Here is a 5,767-nt window from a genome sequence, read left to right as displayed (position 1 = left end):
ATGAACGCCCCATGCTCAAGCATCTTCGTAGCATCCGAAGTGCCATCCTATTTCATACACCCCGTATACCCAGTTAGTAATGATTGAATACTTTTTAATCAATGTTTAAGTAGTAAAATTATTAAATTTATTACATTTTACCTCTTGGTATGTGAAACATTACAGTCATGAATTGATATAATTCATTAATTTTTAATGGCTGCTATCAACAATTTCATGAAATTATTATTATAATTATTGATGGATAACTTCACCTTAACAATTGATTATTGCACTATTTTCTATTGGTACACATATATTATACTGAGCCATCTCAATGCTGGCCTTATGCAATTTTATTTCAATTTTTATACAAAATTAATATCATTACATGTAATGACAATATTCGAAAACAACGCTTGGAACTTTTTTAACGGGTAATATTGTTTGTAGGCTCGTATAAAATATCTTGTGCAGCTAACAACTTTGATATTTATAATCGGATATCAAAAGTTTAACAAATGATGTGGTTAAACATATCATAAAAAGAATCTCTTTTTATTTGCAATGGCGAATGATCATGAATAAAACATTTTCCGTAAACTTAAAAATTATTCAAAAGCATAGATACATTTCATTATATTCAAACACAGTAAAATTTAACTGGTTAAATTATGCTTCCTCGTCCCATTTTTATCAGACAGTAAAATGATATTTTTATATGAATCTTAATACTTCCTCCTTTTATTTTTATCAAAGGAAAAAAGACTTTCAAATTTGTTTTTTTGTAATAGGACGTTTTCCACCAAGCAAAAAAAAAAAAACATTTAAAAGAAGGCCACGCCATATGCATTCTTATTTACCTTTGAACAAAAAATTAAATATATGAATATTTATATAAAAATATAATTGTCCAAAAAAACATCTTAATGATCTGAGTCATTCACGGAAATGTTAAACTTTGTTTTGTTATAACCATTCACGACATTCCATTCGCTTATATCATAAAGTTGAATTAAATGTCAGAATCTTGTCAATTAATGATACATGAATTGCATGATTTGTATCATAATTTTCTTACTACATTTGTACATGACGATGGAGTCGTGTTATAATGATGGTCAAAATCGTCATTTGCTAATGAAATGCCAAACGAGAATTAATTTTAATAAACATGTTCATACAGATACATTTATAATGTACATACATGTACATGTATAACATGTAAGGATTAACTTGCAGCTAACAAGTATATGCTCCTGGAGAAAAGAAAAGTTTTGTACTGAAAAATTCATCTCTGTATAACCCTTGGTTTATTTCATTGTAAGCTAATAGAGTTTAGAGTTTAGTTTATTTGATATTCTTTATTCCATCTCACGTTTTTCTTAACGGAGTGATTAACTTAATAAGAACAGACAGCATACTTTAAATATACAGTTGCTTTTATACGCAATTACTTACTAAGGACAAACTATTGAATGTTGATGAAAAAAACATGAATGGATTAAAAGGATAGAAGAAAATTTGTGTCCTTTTTTATATTTAGAATTTTCGTTTCCATATTGATATGTTGATTTCATAATATCTATTCTACAGTTAAATGTCTTGTTCAAACATATCATTTTATGCCTTGGCATATGCAGGTGTTAGTTCTTACGTATGCCCATAATATTAATCCTGGGAACATGCAAAACAAATCCTTGGTCAATGCAAAATGCAAGAATAACATTTTATTTTACTTTAACCAATTAGTATTATTATAATAGTGCATACAATTGTGTGAACCTTCTACTTAACAAGATAATAATATTATTGCAGAGTATGAAATGCATGATACATGTAACAATATGTAAAACTCACTCAAATAGCACCACAGGCAACTAAAGTTTTACAATAGAAAGCTTCTCTCAATCTTTACGTTAAGATCAAAGTAGACATTGTGGTGGTGGTGCTATTGATATTTTTTGACAAATTAATCAATAATATTTAAATGTTAATATATAAAAAAAATATTGAGGAATCCCTTTACACTGCACCGTCTCGCTCGACCTTGGATTTACTAATAAAAGCAATATCAGAAGTTGAGCATGTAGTCAAAGATTTAAACTGTTAGTATATACAGCATCGTTTCCACGGGCCAATGTTTGGTATGCAGAGATGTCGTCCGTATATTGAAGATCTGCATACATTTCAGTTTGATCTTTTTTTGAGGCATTTGCAGGTTCATTTTTGTAAAATGGCGTTGTGTCATTTTCACCAGATCTTTGTCTACAGCTAGAAAAGATTTTTTTTATTTTGTACCATTTGAAAGCAAATTTCAAATGAAGATTCTTTTTTCAAAGAAAAGTAAAAATATGAATGAAGTCCAAATAAATGCTTATCACTCTTTTTTATATTATTTTATGTATGAGAAAATGGACCATAAAAATAAGCTTATCAATAGCTCAGTCACTGTACTTGAAGAAATAATTTCAAAAAGCACTTTTTGCACGCAGTTGACTCTGATCACCAAAACTTACCATCTGGACAACAGGATAGACAATATCACGTTTGCTATTAAAGAGATGAATGCAAATATGCCCAATCCCGTTATTGTGCCTTCATTTTTATCACATTTTGTCACCTGTCTTAAGAGAGGTTCACCGTTCTTCGCAATTTCAGTAGGGTTTACTGTTTTATCCCCTACTGTTTTTGCCATTGTTGTTGGACTCCATGTCGCTGGTGTGGTTGAAATAAGCTTTGAACTCTGCGATGTCAATGTTTTAAATGCTCTTGTTGTCACTGGTTGTGTTGTCCAAAATGTTGTTGGGATTTGAGCGCTCTTTGTTGTTGGTAATGCTGTCGTCGTTGAATAATATCCACATCCAAACCGAATTTCTGATTTTAAAGAAAAAAACATTTCTTAAAGATATGAGATAGAGGAGATGGGTAATTTCACTTTTCGTGTTTCTGTTTTCTCTAAATAATCAATCAGGAAGAATATTTCTCATATCTATGATATTTAATTTGCATTAATTATGTAATTACTCGCTACAGCTTAACATTTCTGTTTCTGGCATTAGTTGTGTTTTCTCTATCGACCAAAATACTCGCCTTTTTATAAATCTTTTTTTTGTGAGAAAAGGTCAGTATGCGGATTTTAAACTTCAAACTAAGAGACGTTGGTTATACACCCAGAGGTACAAAATGTTATACCTAATTCAATGCAGCATTCACTCATTTAAACTAAATAAGAAGACTTTCGTGTATCATATACTAATTCAATGTGCAATACTTGAAGGAGGTAATAACTTGACTTTAAACTACATGTTTTGTAGACCTGAGTTCATAGAGGTGCAACATCTGAAAAAATACAACATCTGAAAGAATACAAACTTTAAATCATGTTAAAATACCTTTCTCTGTACATCTCGGATATCCCATACATGTTACACAAACAAAAAGTATTTCAACAAACAGAATGGGAAATGCGACAAAAATCTTCATTTCATACATGTGTCATGGATTACATAATACTGTTTTAGTACTAACGTAGAAGATTTTAATCGGCGTAAACTCTAGAAAGTTTTAACGGAATGTTTAGATTGACCTATGTCCAATCAGATTGTAGTAGGCGGAGTTGAGACATTACTGCTCGTGACTTGAATGAGAGAGATAGAGGGATAGTTAATGGAGTAATTTATAAGGTGATGTAGATGATCAAACTATTTTTATTTATTAACTGGCAAACAAATTAAGAGATATTTTATTCAATATTGATGTCACTTTGAATGAAGTGTATTGTAATTATTTTGACCGTTGACAACGATGTCTCTACATATAGACGTAATGTTAAAACATCCAAAAATTGTTCCAACTTTTAGAAACCATCCCGAAAAACTTGGAAATGCAAGTCTTAATATTCAAATAAAATTATGCCGAATCTACCCGGAGTTTATAAATTTCGGTACAAATGTTGATATATACGTGTGTCTGTGTTTATTTAACAACACAAAACTCTAAACAAACAAACAAAAACTAATCGTTACTCAGTGTGAAACATCTTTAATTCTGGACAAATCTGTCCATCATTGTTTTATTTTCCATGAAGGTTTTGCCTGCGTTAGTTTTCTCTCATCCGTTCATTTATTCATTCATTAACTCATGCACGCATGCATTTATTCATTTGATTCATTATTCACCATTCGTTTGCATTTCAAATCGTTCAATGCCTGGTAAGTTTTGACATTACCTAATCCCTGTTTGTACACACTGTTGTCAAGGGCCAACTTAATAGCAATAATATTCCTTTAAAACACCTTATACCTAATATAGACTTTCATTTCTTTTTACGGTTATAAAGAAATGATAATATTTTGTTCATCAACATAACCTATACTATACCTTAAAAACTCTATATCTCCTTTCTCTCTGATTTAAGTGAAAGGCAATCATGTTTAACGCTTTAAGATCTGATTGTACAGTGAAAACATTGCGTTGAAATTTTATAAAAAATTTCCTTAAACAAAATATTCATTCAAATGCATCCATACATTTCGTCATGCAATATCACAGTTAAGTTGAATTGATGATATGTTGTGTTTCCTCCTGTCATTTTCATTGGACAGAAAACCGATCTGTTTTGTTAATGCTTCCGCCTAGCCTTTTTATTAGACAAAACTAAGATTTTTTTTTTATTTAGCTAAAAGATGTTTTCACCAAGCAAATTGATCCCTGCAAAGAAAATAATACCATTTTTATTTACTTTTGAACGTACTTTAAAAAAACTATTAAATTTTGGAGAATAATCAGAATACAAGCAAAATAATGATCTGGCCCCGAGGTTATAAAACTTTTTCCATACTCATGCTCCAACTCGTACTCCGTACTCCGAGTATGTGCTCCACTGAGTACGACTCTAAAAACCGAGGTTATAAAAGTTTTGGAGTACGTTCTCCGCTGAGTACTATTTGGAGTATGCTCCAAAAGCCGATCGATGAAATTTTACGTCTACGGAGAAAGACAGAGAACGGTAATTCATGTAAATAGTCCTGGCATGTAGGCAAACTGTACATTTATTCAGATTAATTATTTATCAACAAAATGTAACACATTATTTACATGTTCATATTACCTTCTTCATCTGCAAGCATGGAGGTGTGTCTGCATCTATAACTTATGAATTTTTGAGCAACAAAGACGATAAATCCAGTGTAATTGGTAAAATTATCAACAAATTGTGTTTATGTCAAATCTCTCTCTCTCTCTCTCTCTCTCTCTCTCTCTCTCATGAGACTCAGGTAGTGATTCATGCTTGTGATGATTAAGTATAATTATGTTGTTAGGAACGATATGAATATAAAAGAAAGAAGTACGAATTTACACGGATATGAAGAGAGTATATCACTTAAGATATTTAGTGAGCAGTTCCTGTATTAGGAAAAACGGGGAAGAGTTTAATTAAAAAATACAAACATATACTTGGGAAAATCACAAAAATACTGAGAAGATCCGTTTATTTTCACACTCAGAAAGTATACACTAAGGAAATTATATGGGTATTCCAATTTAATTGCAACATACTACATTTGCCTTAATTCTTGTGAGAAAAAAACCCATCTAATATCTAGAAGGGGTGGGGTGGGGGTTGGGGTTGGAATTGCATCAATGAACATATGCCAAAAGCCAAGGACACACGTAAAGTTTCTCATTTCAATATTTTTGGGAATGTGCACGAGAGTTTAAGAAAATTCACTAATTGAAATATTTTTGAAATTTCCAATATGAGGACCACGTTTAACCGAAACAA

The 5,767-nt window shown here is 31.0% G+C and overlaps 1 long non-coding RNA gene across 1 annotated transcript; it reads right to left on the bottom strand.

Annotated features, from left to right (window-relative positions):
* Nucleotides 1-941: 941 nt before the first annotated feature.
* On the bottom strand, nt 942-5,269 carry LOC117691643 (uncharacterized). Its single transcript, XR_010709764.1, has 4 exons — nt 5,093-5,269; nt 4,363-4,968; nt 2,499-2,856; nt 942-2,253 (listed from the first exon to the last, which is right to left on the bottom strand). It is a non-coding gene; the product is annotated as an uncharacterized lncRNA (long non-coding RNA).
* Nucleotides 5,270-5,767: the final 498 nt, after the last annotated feature.

Source organism: Magallana gigas, chromosome 9 (genome assembly GCF_963853765.1).
Source record: "Magallana gigas chromosome 9, xbMagGiga1.1, whole genome shotgun sequence".
Lineage (NCBI taxonomy): Eukaryota > Metazoa > Mollusca > Bivalvia > Ostreida > Ostreidae > Magallana > Magallana gigas.
This window is presented reverse-complemented; position numbering and strand designations above follow the sequence as displayed.